At 36.0% G+C, this 19022-nt stretch overlaps 1 protein-coding gene across 1 annotated transcript in view; it reads right to left on the reverse strand.

Moving 5' to 3' along the window:
• Window positions 1-19022, reverse strand: part of SPATA16 (spermatogenesis associated 16) — a 245971-nt gene that overhangs the window by 218449 nt on the left and 8500 nt on the right. The window lies entirely within an intron of this gene.

The raw sequence follows: 19022 nt of genomic DNA on the forward strand, positions 1-19022 counted from the left end.
AAACCTTATACATAGGTACTGAGAACAAAAAAAGACCAAAAAAATCCATCTCAATATTAATTTCCTTGGAAAGGCAGGTGGTCTAGAACTCATTATAAAATATACTGCTAACCTGCATAATAGACTTGGGAGTCTAAAGAAACCACAGCTGCTTCCTCTGAAAAGCTTCCAGAAATGTTGTAAGCACAATGTTTCCTTGATTTATTTCTTCTATTAGTAATGAAAATCTCAAGTTTAAACAGCTTTAAAGATAACTATTATTCAGAACTGATTTGATAGCAGAAGAACATGACCTTCAACCTCACATTAATGTGGAGCCACATATTCATCTTAAGTCTATTGTATTAATGTTTTTTGTAGCAATGGTATCAAGCAGTACTTATATAGAGATGAGACATTTGCCTAAATCATTACTATCCAAAAAAATGTAATAACTAATGGCCTTTTGATTCAAAGGCATACTATATATTATCTCTGATGCTAGATTAATTTCAAAATATAAAATGTGCTAAGATTTAATAATTATGTAGTATGGTTGGTTCCTATTTTTTAAAGATTCTTTGACCCAAAAGCTGATGCTTTTGTCCTAGAAACAACTCTTTAGGGTATACAGGAATAAGAACCACATTTTCCAAAGAAACTAAGAGATAGATAGTTTACGTTACTTATCCATATTACACTGTTGGTCATTAGTTTTTCTGATTTCTGTATAATACAACCTGAATTGCTATTTCCTCCCTAAGACTTTCACTCACTACTTCTAGCATTCTCCACTCTTTCTCTATTAGCATGTTGTTCTTTACAGCTAATGGCAGACTTACATCAGAACACAGAGAGGAGAGAAAATGCAAGGAGGAGTGAGGATGACAACAGGATAACAATGACATAAAAGCTAACTTTCTTACTTCTTCTTATCTACCACAAGGACAGTACCTGACTCAAGATAAAGTCCTGAGTAGCTTCTCAAAATTTATGATTTTATTAAAGTTGTCCATTTGTTTGAAAGACAGCAGTTTGCCTATTGAAAACCTCTAAAACACCCTGAAATTTAACCCGGTAATTTTTATTTAAAAGATTTTATTTATTTATTTGAGAGAAGAAGAGCGAGAGCCAGGGAGCACTAGCTGGGTGAGAGAGCACGAGCAGGGTGAAAGGCAGAGGGAGAAACACACACCCCACTGAGCAGAGAGCTCAATGCGGGGCTTCATCCGGGATTCCAGGATCATAACCTGAGCCAAAGGCAGACACTTAGCCAACTGATCCACCCAGGCAACTCATGACCTGGTAATTCTTAAGGAAAACGAAGAAAGTAGCAAAACTGTATATATGGCTGTACCTTGAGACACTTTTCTCCCTCTATCATTGTATATTTGTGTCATCAGAAAGGGCTTAGGTCAAACATGGACACACCAAAAACCCTACTATGATGGTCCAGATCTCATAGGAAAGATCAAGTGCTAATAATTCCAATAATAGTGGTCTTGGATGTTAATTTGCAAAGGTTTAATATCAGAATATTTCCCCAGTGATTTATACTGACTGAGTTCTGTATCTATAGGGGAAAATACCTAAAAAAATTAAAATTTTTGTCAGTCTGTATTATGCTCAATATTGAAGAATATAACCATCACTGGGAATCACAGGTCCCATCAACACAGCATTACTATTTACAAGGCTCTGTTTTGTTTTGTTTTGTTTTGTTTTTATCTTCTCTTTGAATTATGGCTGGCATCCAATACATTTCTTGGACCACTGATGTGGCTAGTCAGAGTTGTGAGGGGAAACTGTCTTGGCCATCATACTATCTTATGTTTTCTCTTATTCCATATAGGATTTGGTCCTTGAATTAGGATCTATGGTGGATGAACACTAGGGATACACATCTATATTAGTATTTCTTTCAATAGTGGAGATGCAGAAATGGAAGTAGCACAACTCTGACATCCCGCATATGCATTAAGTGGTTTTTTTAAATGTTGCATGGAATTCTGAGTAAAATTTATAAACCACAATGTGACTAAGCTCCAAATAAAGAGGGATTCTTATGAATACTATAGACATTATATTTATGTACCCCTCTTGGTCTAATGTGGTTTTTTTTTTCCCTCTTGGTCTAATGTTATCTGTGAAGCAAAAGAGTTGTGATACTGTTGAAAACTTGTTTAATGCTCAAAATATTTGATCTTAAGGATTCATATTTATTCTTACAATAGACTGAAAAATATTAACAGGAATTGCTGGTGGGTGACCTACTCCAAAATTTGCATGGTATGTCCCAGTTTATCTTTTCTAAACTCTCTGCTTTCAAAACCTATCATTAAAATGTATCAAAATATCTGTAGTTGGTTGTAGTTAGTAACATTCTGGATCTACAGCAGCATTACTTATATTTTCTGTATTTATTTCACATTTCTTGAAATATACACATGAATAAATTTATCTTTATGACCATTTCTTCTAGAAGATAATTGCTCTCCCTCCCTTTCTCTCTCCCTGACCCACCCCGCTCTCCCTCTCCCTTCCGCTGTCCATTTTTCATTCAAATTCCCCACTCCAATCTTCCTTCCCAAGCCCTTTTTCATTTCAAGAAGGAAGGTTTTATTGTTTTTAAGAAACAGGCATTTGAGTATTTTCTGCATCAGTCCTTAAACCATTTGTATAAATCATAATTTGATCTTCAGTTTTGTACAAGAAACAGTAATAAAGGAGGAAAAAGTGTACATGGTACATAGAGCACTCAGAAGGAGTAAGTTTGAGGGCAGGTATTTTGTTTTCAAACATCTGGAAGATCAGTTATTCCAAATTCAGACAAGAAACAATAATTCAGGCTCCCTCAAAAACTCAGAATAAATATTTTAGTGTCTGAAAGTGGCCTAAATGTGTAGGCTGAAAAGTATGGCTGAACCCAATCAATATTTTTCAATGTTGGTTACAAATCAGGTGACTTCATCTTCAGATTTAGAGCCTGTTCTTTATAAAAATTGTTGCATATCTACAGAAGGGTTATGCAACTGCTCCCTTACAACTTTTTTAAAAACATTATGAAATTACACTTAAATAATCTGGAATTCAAGGCCTTTCACCACCTAGCCCAGTGTATATTTCCAGACTTATCTGGCACTTCTTCTATAAACTGCTCTGAAGTCAAGTTGAATTTCTTGTTACTTCCAAAAGATACTGGTTTCTAGTCTATTTGTTAAGAATCCTCCATCTTACTGTTCCCAGCTCATTGTACTTGTCCAAACCTAGCCAGATGTTATCCATCTCTCCCACCTCAGAATATCTATGGCATTTATACCACTTATTTTCTACATTGCAGTTATGCACAAATGACTTATTTCTTCCCATAAGCTCTCTAAAAGCAGAAATATGCTTTATTTATCTTGACATTAGTTCAGTGCTTTGCATAGAGTAGGCATTCAAAAGATGTTGATCAATATGGATGCTGTGAGTCAAAGGTTAATTTACAAATTTTAAGAGAAACAAATTGGATTTTTATAATGATATGGACTGTAACTGTGCAAAAGTTGTATCTGAGATGCTTTGCTAGTTTTTAAAAATTTTATTTTAAATTTGGTCCTGGATAAAGTACATTTTCCTCTTTGATAGTTCAAGTGAATCATGTACCAACTAGATTTAAACTATCAACTTCTTCATTTTTTTAAATAGTCAAGTTGATTAACATGACATTAGTCAGTGTTCCTGAGGCATTGAGTTATACTTTAATCATTACTTCAATAAAAATACTTTTAGAGAAAACTATTAGGCAATCATTATGTATGTCAAAGAAGTATTCACTGATAACACTCTGTGAAAATGCTCATTCTTTAATTTAGAAGACAGCACCATAAAATTGATTTCCTCATAGAGGCATGCCTTAAAAAAAATCTCTGGAAAATATTTATATGAAACATTAGAACAATCTCTAAGGTTTTGTAATAAATACAGATACAAGAAACAAAGAGAGGTTAATGTTCAACCATTTCCAGGGAGTAACCATTTAAATATATCCAGTGGATTTTCAACACATTTATTTTTTTCTTCAAGCACTTTATCAAGCATTCTATTCTATGTGGGAGTTTCTGTTGCTTCATCAATACAAACAGTAGTTTATATGGCTATTAGTACCACAAATTATTTATTAGAATTTCAATTGAAATAGTTGCCTCAGACATAGGCAATTCAGAAAAAGAAAATCCTTAAAAATGTGCTCTCTGAAACATTCGACATCACAGTTGCTATGGTTTTCTTTCTTAAAAAAAAAGAAAAGGATCTAATTTTAACTTGCTGTTAAATGTAACCAGAGAAACGTTATGAGAAAAACCATCTTGCTTGTTAGTCCACTAGTACACCTAGGTATTTTAAAAAATACATTAAAAATATTTCTTCAATTCAATTATTTATTGAACACCTACTATGAGCAACAAATTGTAACAAGTTAATATAAAGGAAACTAAAAATGACCAAGACAGGGTCTTGGCATTCTAGAGCTCATACCTGGAGGTAGAGACGGAGAATGGGGAGGAGGGATGTATAGATAAACAAATTTATATAGAGGTGACATCCTCATACTACACTGTGAACTACTGGAGAAGTGGAAACGTGTCACCATCCTTTTAACTATCCAGACGTCTAGTTCCTTCAGAGCCAGGAATATAACAGGCCCTCAATGCACATTTGTTATTCAAATGAGTGCGTGGCTCAAGTGAGTACTATGGTAGCAGTAATGGACATGCTTCTGTGAGAAAATGTGACTGAGGTAATTTCAAAAGATTTGCTTTTTAGAATAGGTAGAATGAGAAGTGTCCCTCTGCAGGCAATTTTCTTCTCTTATCCAAGTGCCCCGTAAGGAATATTTCACCATTATCAGAAGGGAGAGTAAATTTGGCTCACAAAGCTTGTTAAGAAATACAAAATAAAACACATTATGGGGGCGCCTGGGTGGCTCAGTGGGTTAAGCATCTGCCTTCGGCTCAGGTCATGATCTCAGGGTCATGGGATCAAGCCCCGCATCGGGCTCTCTGCTCAGCAGGGAGCCTGCTTCTCCCTCTCTCTCTCTCTGTCTGCCTCTGCCTACTTGTGATTTCTGTCTGTCAAATAAATAAATAAAATCTTAAAAAAAAACACACATTATGTAGCACAATATAAATAATAATAGCAACCAACAGGTACTCCAAGTTTACAAAGTTATTTCACTGGATTATTCTATTTCTCACAACTCTTTTGAATAGTACTACTACCCTCATTTTACTAATGAGGAAACCAAAAGATTAAGCAACTTGAAAGTGATTGCCAAGAGAGTTTATCATATCTAAGACTTGAACCGAGGACATCCAATATCAAATTCCATAACTTTTGAATACAGGATTATAAATTCCTCTGTACTGCACCATCATTCGATTGGATTTGTATTTTCCCTACCTTTTTTTTTTTAAATTCAATAACCAGGTATTTAACTTTACTGCCTTCTTATTGCATGCAACTCCATTTAAAATGGTAAAATGAACTGGCAATTTCTGGGCAGCAAGTATCTGAATCAAATTTGTTGAGAAAAGCATTAGATTTTGGATTTAGTTCATTAGCTAGTTAGTTAGTTGCAAGCATAAGTGTGGCCTTGTTATATTCTAGCAGTCATTCGATTCAGAAAGCAAGGATGTGGACATTGGACATTAAACATCACATGAGCAGATTCCAGGAATTTCAAACTTGAAATTACCAACCAATTTGCTGATCACTAAGTCACCAACCAAATGGGAATAATGGCATCAAAGCAATTGCACTTCTCTGTATGTGATACACTGTGACTACCTGCCATGTTGCACTGAAGAAGGCTTTAGAATGGTGGCTTCATCGAGGTATTATGTAGTGGAAAGAGCATGCAGGTTGAAGTTGCAAGAAAACTTTGAATTCTACATTTATTGCCTATTAACTGAATGTTCTAGGAGAAATTATTCAACTTCTCTAAACTTTATTTTCCTCCTCTGGAAATGGGAATGACTGGATATGTGAGAATTACGTGAGAATCAAATGAGATAATTTATGTAATGGAACATAAATTAAGAGAAAAGGTGAGGTAATTACACAAGTAGCCTCCCTGGACATTCCTTTGCTTTTTCAAAGGGTAAAATCTTTTGTCTGGATCCCATGTTTCCATCCTCTCAATGACAATGGTCTTAAAATTGTCACCTTTCCACATCCCCTCTTCCTCTCTTGCTTAATCCTGTTGATGTGCACACTAATCTAGCAATACTTTTTTTTTTTTTAAGATTTTATTTATTTATTTGACAGAGAGAGATCACAAGTAGACGGAGAGGCAGGCAGAGAGAGAGAGAGAGGGAAGCAGGCTTCCTGCTGAGCAGAGAGCCCGATGTGGGACTCGATCCCAGGACCCTGAGATCATGACCTGAGCCGAAGGCAGCAGCTTAACCCACTGAGCCACCCAGGCGCCCCATAATCTAGCAATACTTTTAAAGATAAATAAATAGGCAAACTCCCTTGCCTCCACATCTTCCTGCCACTGTCCCCTGTTGCTTCCACCATTCACTGCAAAATGAGTGAAGATAATTTTTTATATTCTCTACATCTGCTTTTTCATCACATAGTCTCTTCCCAAGTCACTCTTTTCAGGCTTCAGTCTCTACCCATTCCATTAAGATTGCTCTTGTACAAAGAAATAATAGGGAATATGGTCAGTGATACTGCAATAGTTAGTATGGTGACAGATGGTAGCTACAACATGGTGAGCTGAGCATAACACACAGAAAAGGTGAATCACTATGTTGTACACCTAAAACTACTGTAGCATTTTCTGAAAACTATTTTCGAATTAAAAAAATTTTTTTAAAAAAGGAAAAAAAATTTAAAAAGGCAGCTCTTGTACTGGTCCACCATGACTCTCTTGGTGCTGACTCTAGGCCCTCATCTGCCAGATGGTCCAAAAGCACTCTTCAACAGGTGACACTCTATCAGCACACGTTTTTCTCATCTTCTATGATACCCTGCTCTTGCTATTTTCTTATTATTTCACTGACCACTTATTCTTAAGTCTTCTGGGTTGGCTCTTCCTCTTTTGTTCCACCTGAGAGCTGGAGCCACTTTTTTTCTCCAAGTACATTCTCTCCTTAGGTGATTTGTCTGGTCCCATAGCTTCAAATTCCATCAAATGCTCTTAACACCCAGTGTTCCAACTCTAGCCCTTTTAGACTCCCAGAATTTTAAAATTGTAGACTCAACTGTCTATGTGACATCTCTAACCTGAATTATCTAATATGCATCTTAAAATTAAGCCCCAAAGAAATCTCTTCATTTTCATTCCCTCAAATTGCCCCCTCTTCCAGTCTTTCCCATTCCAGTATGTGCCCCCCACATCTATTTGGTTGAACAGAATTTTACAAGTTTTCTTTGACTCCTTTCTTTCACTTACCCCATCCTACAATTCATCATCATGTCCTGTGGACTCTTTCTTTCAAAGTTCCTCCTCTTTGCATATCCATGAGAGACCTTCCTCCAGGCCCCAAGACCTCCTGCCTAGATTATTATAATTTCTTCCTCACATACAGCAGTCCAAATCATCCTTTTAAATGAAAATCAGATCCACTTTCCTGCTTAAAACCTTTCAAGGACTACCCATAACACCTAGAATAAAATACACACCCCTTAGGTTCTGCTCCCTCTGAAAATTCATCACAACTTTCCTCCATTTTCTACTATGTTTCAGCCACCTTGCTTTCATTCTGTTCTGCTAATTTAGCAAATACATCCTTATCTTGAAGCCTTTGTACTAGTTGCTCTGGAATATTTTCTTTACTGTGTTTCATGTTACTCAGATCAAAGCTTAAATGTCTGTTCCCAAAGAAAGCTTCTCTGATGAATTAAAGTAACTACCCACCCCAGTCATATATCTATTTCTAATCTCTCCACATCACTTATCACAGTGATATTTACTTATGTATGTTTCGTTAGTATCTGTCTTCTTCCACCAGCATATACCTAGTTCACTGCTTTATATTCAGAATGTGCTGACATACAGTATGTACACAATAAATATTTGTTGATTGGACAAATGGGAGATTGTATCTATATGTTCATTTAGTGAAGAATTAAAAATTACCTTTTTTTCCCACTTGCTGCATCACATTACAAATGCTTAGACAGTTTAGCTGAAAGTCACCTAAATAGAAGGCAGCTTTTTACAAATGGATTTCACAATTGAAAGCTTTTCTGTGGCATCCTGATTCTTCTCTTTCCTCTTTTCTTTTCCTTCCTACCCTTCCCATTTTTTTTTCTTTCCTTTCTTAAGATTTTTATTGTCTGCTACTTTAAGTCAACAATATTTATGACACACTAACTCTGGTCTTGTCTAGTTTAATCATTGTTAGAGAATAAATAATTATTTTCTGATTCTTTGTTGACATAAATTATGGCTCATACAGAACCAAAAGCATTAGAAAACTAAGACCTTTCTGGTAAAGTGATAATGATATAACTTGGTATCTTTACAAGTGCAGTCCATGAGGATATGTCTATACTTCTCTAAATTCTTTAATCTAGTTTGTTCGTAAAAATAATAATTCACATGCTGTGGCAGGAATATGAAAATAGGGAAAGTAAAATTTTTGTGTACCTCATGGACCTTTGGTAACATTAATTTAAAAGTTTATTTATTTATTTATTTTTAGTAATCTCTGCACACAGTGTGGGGCTCAAACTCTCAACCCCAGATCAAGAGTTGCATGGTCTTTGACAGCCAGGAAGGCACCCCTGGCTACATTTCTTTTTGAAACATAAATGCAATCATCCCACCAAATTCATGGACATCCTGAAAGTTTGAATTTTGTTGTTTTCTTTGCAAACATTCCTCTGTTCTTTTATAAAAGTGATCCAAGTTTTTATCTACTTATGAGGCTGAGACTATATAGGTGTGTAAAGAAATTCTTTTCCCTTTAACTTCGTTCTCCTCTTTAATTGTGCTGGTAGAGTTTTTAATTTTTAGATTTTCATGTTTTATTTCTTAGACTATAACTCAGAATTATAGGAGGAAAGCCTTTCAACATACTCACATCTAATCTTACTTTGTTGATGAAGAAATGGGAGTCTCGGGCAGGTGAAGTGACCTGCTCATGGTCACGCAGCAAATCAGTGCTTATAAACCATATCATGCAGCCCTCAGAACTCTTTCTACCTCACCCCACTGCCTCCTACCACAACACACAAAGTGAATTGTCACAGTTGTCATTTCCAAATGAAAAAAAACTTATATTGGATAGCTTAGGGCTTTGTCTGTGTCATGAAATTAAACAGTAACCATGAAGATTTCATATCTTTTTATCTACACTTTAAATTACTTAATTGTTCCCAAACATATTTTAAAGTTAAATCTACCTAGAAGTTGGAAGTGTATCTTAAAAAAGCAAAACAAAACAAAATAAAACAAATCCAACTTTCTATTAGAAATAATTTTAAATTTACGGAAAAATTGTAAGAATAATATTGAGAACTCAGCTGCTCTTTATCCATATTTGCCAACAATTTAAACATTCTGGCTACATTCATAATCGTCTCCTTAACGTGTGTGTTTGTATGTGTGTGTTTAGTGTAGTGTAGACACGTATAGACAGATACACATATATATGTTTATCAGTTATTCTTTTGGAGTCATTTGTGAGTAGGTTGTATACATCATGCCTCATTACCCCTTATTACTTCAGTGCACATTTCTTCAGATCGGTAATATTTATCTTGTGTAATATATTTATCAAATTCATTGACTTTAACACTGATACAATACTATTGTCTAATCTACAGTCCCAATTCTAATTTTGTCAGTTGTCTTAATGATGACCTTTTACTATTTTTTCCTCCAGTATAAGATTCATTCTAAGATATATAGTGCATATAGTTGTCATGTCTCCTCAGTTTCTTTTGCTCTGAAACAGTTTCCCAGGCTTTTTTTTTGTCTTCCAAGTCACTGGCATTTTTGAACAGATTATAAAGTCTACCTCAATTAGGGTTTGTCTGATATTTCTACATGATTAGACTTAGGTTATGGCTACCCAGTCAGAATACTACAGAATGATGTTGTGTCTTTCCTTAGGTATTACATTCGAAGGCACACAATGTTCACTTGCTTTTCTTTGGTGATGTCTGTTTTAATCACCTGGTCAACATGTTAGATATCCCTCTGGCAGCTTAAAAGCAGCCTCTGGGGAGACATTTTGAGACCACGTAATTATTCTGCTCCTCATCAACCTTCTCCCTCCCAATTTAGCATTTACTGATGATCTTTTGACTGAGCAATCTTAATAATGATAATTGCAAAATGATGATTTTTCTCTTCCCGATTTACAGTATTACTATAATGCTTACACAGAAGGTTGGCCACCACTAAATTATTGATAAAAACATGTTTAGCCTTTTCCTGAAATACTGTTTGACTTTATGTATCCTCATTTTTTAAAAAAAGTAAAACCTGTGCTTTCAAGAAATACGAATTAAGTAAGAGTACACACAAACATTTACATAATAGGGACTGTTTTATTTTAAAACATTTTAAAATCTGAAAACTGAATTTTGAACAATGGAAGGGACTCACAGGGCATACCTACTCCAATTCCTTCATTTTGAAGATAAGGGCCAGAGAGAGCATATCCCTATTTGGTGGCAACAGTAATACTTGAAGTTGGTGTATAGGCTCTGGTTCTAGATTTCTATCACATCCACATTTCTTTAAATGCAATCGACATTTATTTGTTAAAAACATAGTGTCTTCATTAGTTGGAAACAAAAGCTCATTGCATTAAGTAGGCAAGATAGGGGAAGACTACAGTGATGACTTAAACAAATCTATCTTTTAAGAATCCATTAATTCATTTAATTATTCATTCATGATTGACTAGTAAGCTACTCTCTATCATGATCTGTGTCAGCATGGAATGCAATGTTGAACCAAAGATCACTTCTACACTCAAAGAGTTTATGATTCAGTGGAGGTCCTGTTAGTATGCACCAGAATTGGCTAAGGCCCCTTAGGTTCCAGGCCCCACAGATTTCAGTCACTAGGTCTGGGGTAGATGCACAGGTATCTGCATGTTTAATAAGCAGAGAAGGGCTATAGTAGAAATACAAGAGGTCCAAAACATTAATATAGTTACTGTATACGCACCACCTCCTAACTCTCCCCCTTCATCCTCCCACCACTTGAAATTGAAAGTATTAGTAAAATGGGACACCTGGAAGGCTCAGTCGGTTAAGTGTCTGCCTTCTGCTGAGGTCATGATCCCAAGATCTTGAGACAGAGTCTTGCATAGGGCTCCCCGCTCAGCAGGAAGCCTGCTTTTGTCTCTGCCTGCCACTCCCCCTGCTTGTGCTCTCTCTCTCTCTGACAAATAAATAAATAAAATCTTTTTTAAAAAAGTATTAGTAAGACAAATATATAAATTAAAGTATTAGTAAAAACAATACTAAATAAAATAAATTTTTAAAATGTTCAACAACTTTCAGATATTATTATGCTAATTGCTTTTTTGAAATATTAAATTATAAACCAGATTTTTTTCCATAAAGTTGTTGTTTGGGTAATGCTATTTGCTGGTGCCCTAAGCATGCTCATGGTCAGTCTATTCCAGAGGAGTCTGACACAGTGTTCCGGTGACCAGGCTGGCCCTGGGCCAATGCATTTGCATGCTTCCTCCTGGTGAGGTAAAACTGGAACCTGAGTTGGCACTGATGAAGCAGACTGCCAGAAGACAGAGGCTGCAGTAGCAGCTGATGCTCAAGAAACACTTTAAGGTGTACACACTTACCTTCCCCAAAACTAAGTTTATAAGGATGAATTACTGGTAGACATTCAATCATCCATTTAGTAAACAAGCACTTGTTGAATTCGTACAAGGTGAAAATACTGGGCTAATTCCTGGGGGATTACAAAGATGAATAAAATGGATTGTGCTTCATGAGAGCTTGGGAGCAAGAGATCAGAGCTGCTATCTGGCTTTCCTGGGAGGGTGTTCTAAGCTTAAAAATCAAAGTGGCGAATCATTCCCTGCATATTTTCAGACCACAATGCTCTGAAGCTAGAACTCAATCACAAGAGGAAATTTGGAAAGAACCCAAATACATGGAGACTAAACAGCATCCTTCTAAAGAATGAATGGGTCAACCAGGAAATTAAAGAAGAATTGAAAAAATTCATGGAAACAAATGATAATGAAAACACAACAGTTCAAAATCTGTGGGACACAACAAAGGCAGTCCTGAGAGGAAAATATATAGCGGTACAAGCCTTTCTCAAGAAACAAGAGAGGTCTCAGGTACACAACCTAACCCTACACCTAAAGGAGCTGGAGAAAGAACAAGAAAGAAACCCTAAACCCAGCAGGAGAAGAGAAATCATAAAGATCAGAGCAGAAATCAATGAAATAGAAACCAAAAAAACAATAGAACAAATCAACGAAACTAGGAGCTGGTTCTTTGAAAGAATTAATAAGATTGATAAACCCCTGGCCAGACTTATCAAAAAGAAAAGAGGACCCAAATAAATAAAATCATGAATGAAAGAGGAGAGATCACAACGAACACCAAAGAAATACAGACAATTATAAGAACATACTATGAGCAACTCTACGCCAACAAATTGGACAATCTGGAAGAAATGGATGCATTCCTAGAGACATATAAACTACCACAACTGAACCAGGAAGAAATAGAAAGCCTCAACAGACCCATAAGCAGTAAGGAGATTGAAACAGTCATCAAAAATCTCCAAACAAACAAAAGCCCAGGGCCAGATGGCTTCCCGGGGGAATTCTACCAAACATTTAAAGAAAAACTAATTCCTATTCTCCTGAAACTGTTCCAAAAAATAGAAATAGAAGGAAAACTTCCAAACTCATTTTATGAGGCCAGCATCACCTTGATCCCAAAACCAGACAAGGATCCCATCAAAAAAGAGAACTACAGACCAATATCCTTGATGAACACAGATGCAAAAATTCTCGCCACAATACTAGCCAATAGGATTCAACAGTACATTAAAAGGATTATTCACCACGACCAAGTGGGATTTATTCCAGGGCTGCAAGGCTGGTTCAACATCCGCAAATCAATCAGTGTGATACAACACATTAATAAAAGAAAGAACAAGAACCATATGATACTCTCCATAGATGCTGAAAAAGCATTTGACAAAGTACAGCATCCCTTCCTGATCAAAACTCTTCAAAGTGTAGGGATAGACGGCACATACCTCAATATTATCAAAGCCATCTATGAAAAACCCACCGCAAATATCATTCTCAATGGAGAAAAACGGAAAGCTTTTCCGCTAAGGTCAGGAACACGGCAGGGATGTCCGTTATCACCACTGCTATTCAACATAGTACTAGAAGTCCTAGCCTCAGCAATCAGACAACAAAAGGAAATTAAAGGCATCCAAATCGGCAAAGAAGAAGTCAAACTATCACTCTTCGCAGATGATATGATACTATATGTGGAAAACCCAAAAGACTCCACTCCAAAACTGCTAGAACTTGTCCAGGAATTCAGTAAAGTGTCAGGATATAAAATCAATGCACAGAAATCAGTTGCATTTCTCTACACCAACAACAAGACAGAAGAAAGAGAAATTAAGGAGTCCATCCCATCTACAATTGCACCCAAAACTATTAGATACCTAGGAATAAACCTAACCAAAGAGACTAAGAATCTATACACAGAAAACTATAAAGTACTCATGAAAGAAATTGAGGAAGACACAAAGAAATGGAAAAATGTTCCATGCTCCTGGATTGGAAGAATAAATATTGTGAAAATGTCTATGCTACCTAAAGCAATCTACACATTTAATGCAATTCCTATCAAAGGACCATCCATTTTTTTCAAAGAAATGGAACAAATAATCCTAAAATTTATATGGAACCGGAAAAGACCTCGAATAGCCAAAGGAATATTGAAAAAGAAAGCCAAAGTTGGTGGCATCACAATTCCGGACTTCAAGCTCTATTACAAAGCTGTCATCATCAAGACAGCCTGGTACTGGCACAAAAACAGACACATAGATCAATGGAACAGAATAGAGAGCCCAGAAATAGACCCTCAACTCTATGGTCAACTCATCTTCGACAAAGCAGGAAAGAATGTCCAATGGAACAAAGACAGCCTCTTCAATAAATGGTGTTGGGAAAATTGGACAGCCACATGCAGAAAAATGAAATTGGATCATTTCCTTACACCACACACGAAAATAGACTCAAAATGGATGAAGGATCTCAATGTGAGAAAGGAATCCATCAAAATCCTTGAGGAGAACACAGTCAACAACCTCTTCGACCTCAGTTGCAGCAACATCTTCCTAGGAACATCGCCAAAAGCAAGGGAAGCAAGGGCAAAAATGAACTATTGGGATTTTATCAAGATCAAAAGCTTTTGCACAGCAAAGGAAACAGTTAACAAAACCAAAAGACAACTGACAGAATGGGAGAAGATATTTGCAAATGACATATCAGATAAAGGGCTAGTGTCCAAAATCTATAAAGAACTTAGCAAACTCAACACCCAAAGAACAAATAATCCAATCAAGAAATGGGCAGAGGACATGAACAGACATTTCTGCAAAGAAGACATCCAGATGGCCAACAGACACATGAAAAAGTGCTCCACATCACTCAGCATCAGGGAAATACAAATCAAAACCACAATGAGATATCACCTCACACCAGTCAGAATGGCTAAAATTAACAAGTCAGGAAATGACAGATGCTGGCGAGGATGCGGAGAAAGGGGAACCCTCCTACACTGTTGGTGGGAATGCAAGCTGGTGCAACCACTCTGGAAAACAGCATGGAGGTTCCTCAAAATGTTGAAAATAGAACTACCCTATGACCCAGCAATTGCACTGCTGGGTATTTACCCTAAAGATACAAACGTAGTGATCCGAAGGGGCACGTGCACCCGAATGTTTATAGCAGCAATGTCTACAATAGCCAAACTATGGAAAGAACCTAGATGTCCATCAACAGACGAATGGATGAAGAAGATGTGGTATATATACACAATGGAATACTATGCAGCCATCAAAAGAAATGAAATCTTGCCATTTGCGACGACGTGGATGGAACTAGAGGGTATCATGCTTAGCGAAATAAGTCAATCGGAGAAAGACAACTATCATATGATCTCCCTGATATGAGGGATAGGAGATGCAACATGGGGGGTTAAGGGGGTAGGAGTAGAGTAAATGAAACAAGATGGAATTGGGAGGGAGACAAACCATAAGTGACTCTTAATCTCACAAAACAAACTGAGGGTTGATGGGGGGAGGGGGATTGGGAGGGGGGTGGGATTATGGACACTGGGGAGGGTATGTGCTATGGTGAGTGCTGTGAAGTGTGTAAACCTGGTGATTCACAGACCTGTACCCCTGGGGATAAAAATATATTATATGTTTATAAAAAATAAAATTAATTAAAAAAAAATCAAAGTGGCATAGTGGACAGGACATGCCTTTTGGACTTGAAGAGATATGAATTCAAATCCTAATTCTATTTCTTGCTGAAGAGACTACTTAACTTTGATAGATCTTTTGTTTTTTATCCTTAAAACATGAAAATGAATTCATTCCCCATAGGGAAGATTGAAGGATTAACAAAACAACATGTGTTAGGGACTAATGCATCATCTGGCACATAATAAGTGTTCTACAAAGGATAGTTGTTAAATATAGTGTATATACTATATCATGAACTAATTCCAAACATAATAATGTTTATACATAAACATACGAGTAATGTTTAATTATAAGTGCTTCGTTTTACATTGTAAAACTGTTTATATGCACACACACACACACACACAATTTTTCTCCCTATATTTCACAAGTTGGTAATTAATATTTCCACACACACAAAAAAATGAATCTCAAGAAATTTGCTCCCTGAGGATTTTGTGTCCTGGAGAGCAATCAGTAAAATAAGAGAATACCAATCACAAGTAGAGATAGCTCATCTACTTTCCACTGTTATCATACATACCTGCCCAAATATAGCATGATTCATAAAATGGGTACACCACAGGTAATGAATGAATAATTAATATTCACCACTCTTACCTCACAAGTAGAACCTGAGGCATGAAGATGAGACTGCTTCTAAATTATTTCTCCCTGAGGCTGAACTGGATGTTTATTTTCACATAAGATCATTATAAATCCCTGTAAAGTATCTTCAGAGTGGGGTTGGAGATAGATAGAAAGTAAAGATAGAAATCCCCTAATCTCCCAACATGTTATATAATAAAACTATCACTGTTGTCATTATAATATTTTTAAATATATTTACACTGCATTTCAATTTAACAATCCCTAAGCTGTCCTTTCCCTTAGAAGTTGAAGAATAAAGGGTCATTTTTAACACTTCAGAAACTCTTGGATAAGATTATTTACATGATTTGCCTAAAGATTAATGGCATAATGTTGTATCACACTTACCACAGAACCTGAGAGGGAAGAGAAAGAGAGAGAGAGAGAAAGAGAGAGATTGATTTATCTACCTATCTGTGTATGCCAAGCCATTTCACATAAACATTTGAGTCAAAGTAGGGTTTACCTGATTCTTTTCTAGATTTCCAGTTTGATATTTTACTGAAGATATAACTATGAAGTATTTTCAAACAGAACTCTTTAGATCTTGTATATATTGTTTATTTTTGCACAAACAACTTTTTTATATTTAATTTGACTTCATTGCCTCCCTTGTTGAAGCCAGCAGACTCAGTTTACAAACCTCTGAGCTACTGTTGGCTGCTGCCTCCTTCCCAGTGAAAGGTACAAGTTGCCAAGTACCATCCTTCTTCCTTTCAACCCTCCAATAGCCCTCTCCCTCTGGCTCAGGTTGCTCAAAGCACAGGTCCCCTCTTACCCATTCCCAGGTTTGAAACACATAGCCTCATTTCAAAGTATAGCCAGCATCCCTCTACTTTCCTCTGGAAGATAAAAAGGGGTGTAAAGGGGGCAAAGAGGGCTCTCTGGGCCTCCCTTACCAAATACACTACACTGCCCCTTCTCCCCCTCATCAAGAAAGAATGAACAAAAGAAAGAAAGAAAGAAAGAAAGAAAGAAATTCATTTAATTGCTTCCCACTACAGTTTTTTAGTAGTATTATCTGAAGATTTTTTTGAATCTTTTTCTGGTATAAGTAGTGCTACTTATTTTGCAGAAACACATTCGTCTGCAGGAGAAATTAATTTTAGAATTAAGATAGAGGAGATATAAAAATAGTTTAGAAATACATTTTCTACTTTTTCAATCAGGTTTGAATTATACTTAATGAAGATTTACAGGTTTCTGGAATTGAGAAATATTTGAAAACTGATTGTATATTAATTATCCACTAATATTTTCCTAATTAATCTCTGAAAAAGAGAACCATGAAGTCAAAGGAACTGCTTGGAAAAAATTTTTGATGTGTATCAAACTTGAAGCCATACTTTTTCAAATTAGTTAATTTTCACAATCCGAATCTGCCAAAATGTATCAAACTATTTGGTTACATGTCAGGTTCTGCTATGGTGGAGAGATGTAGTAGTTTGCAGATCATAACTTTTCTTGAGAACAAACAGAAAAACAGTATAAAATACCAAATTGTCTGAGAGTATTAGGATGCTGGGAAGGCAATGAGAAACAGAGAGGGTATAAATTCTATGCTGAAGTGACTTAGAGCCATTTTTATCCTGGGGGCATTTGCCAATTGGGCATAGGGAGGTAACTGAGAATCTCAGCATTGGAACTGAGGAAGGAGAATCTTGGGTGACAAAAAACCAGCACAGCTTTGGGTAGGTATCTGAGGGGCCTCAAATACAGGGATGTTTATCACCTCAAAAAATGCCAATTTCTGGGCCTTCATGGGGCAGAACACCAAAGACCTAAATGGAAAGACTCTGAAAAGCAATGCAAAATTTGTCAGTCTTGACAGAAAGGACCTGCAGAAGGAAGGGCCTTAGAGAAACATCGGACTGTCAGCTGAAAATTCTTGAGAACCAGAGTGAACCATACGTAGAGGTACACTCTTTCCAGAGCTTCAACCCAGCCTCAACATGGAACAGTTCATTAAATTATGATAAACTATCATGTTATCTGCCTAGTGAAGAGAGGGATGAATTCATTACAGAGGAAAATGCAACATTGCATCCTCTATAATATTCTATACATAATTGTCAGTCTTTAATAAAAAATTAGATATGCCCCCCAGACGCCCCACAATAACATAATCAAGAAACCAAAAGAAAAAGTAGACAATAGAAATGCATCCATAGATAAACATGATATTGGAGTTAGCTAAGGAATTTAAAATAACTAACATAGTCAAAACAACAGAAAGTGACAACATAAAGAATTTTACCAGAGTATTAGAATCTGTAAAAAAGGATCAAATAAAAATTCTAGAACGGAGAAATACACGGAAATTAACTCATTAGGTAGATTAAATGAACTGATTTTTAGATGCAATAGAAGACAGAATTAGTAAACTCAAGGAGCAGTAGAAAATATCTGAATTTAAGCAGAAAAGTAAACTAATGAAAAACAGGAAAGAACTTTGGAGAAATGTGGAACACAGTGAAAAAGTCTAACAGCAGTGTAGTTGGAACCCCATATGGAGTACAGAGTGAGAATGAAGAAGAAGCAAGGAAGAATTGCAGTAAGGAATGAAGAGTAATTGTAAAAGTAAATATACATATATGATAATATATACATAAAAATGAATATTGTCTACTGACTGTATAAAACAATAACAGAAATGTTTCTACCAAGTTTAAAATGTATGTAGAATTAAAAGAATGGCAACGATGATACAAAAATGGGAAAAAGTAAAAGGAATTAAAGAATTCTAATATTCTAAAATTAGTAATAATTTGGTAAGAAGAATCACTTATATTAGATTGTAATAAGTCAAGGATTCATATTATAATCTTGGGGGTAAATGTTGAAGACTAGTAAAAGAATGCATAACTAACTAATGAGGAAAAAATTAAAT

This window comes from Lutra lutra, chromosome 1 (assembly GCF_902655055.1).
Source record: "Lutra lutra chromosome 1, mLutLut1.2, whole genome shotgun sequence".
Taxonomy (NCBI): Eukaryota; Metazoa; Chordata; class Mammalia; order Carnivora; family Mustelidae; genus Lutra; species Lutra lutra.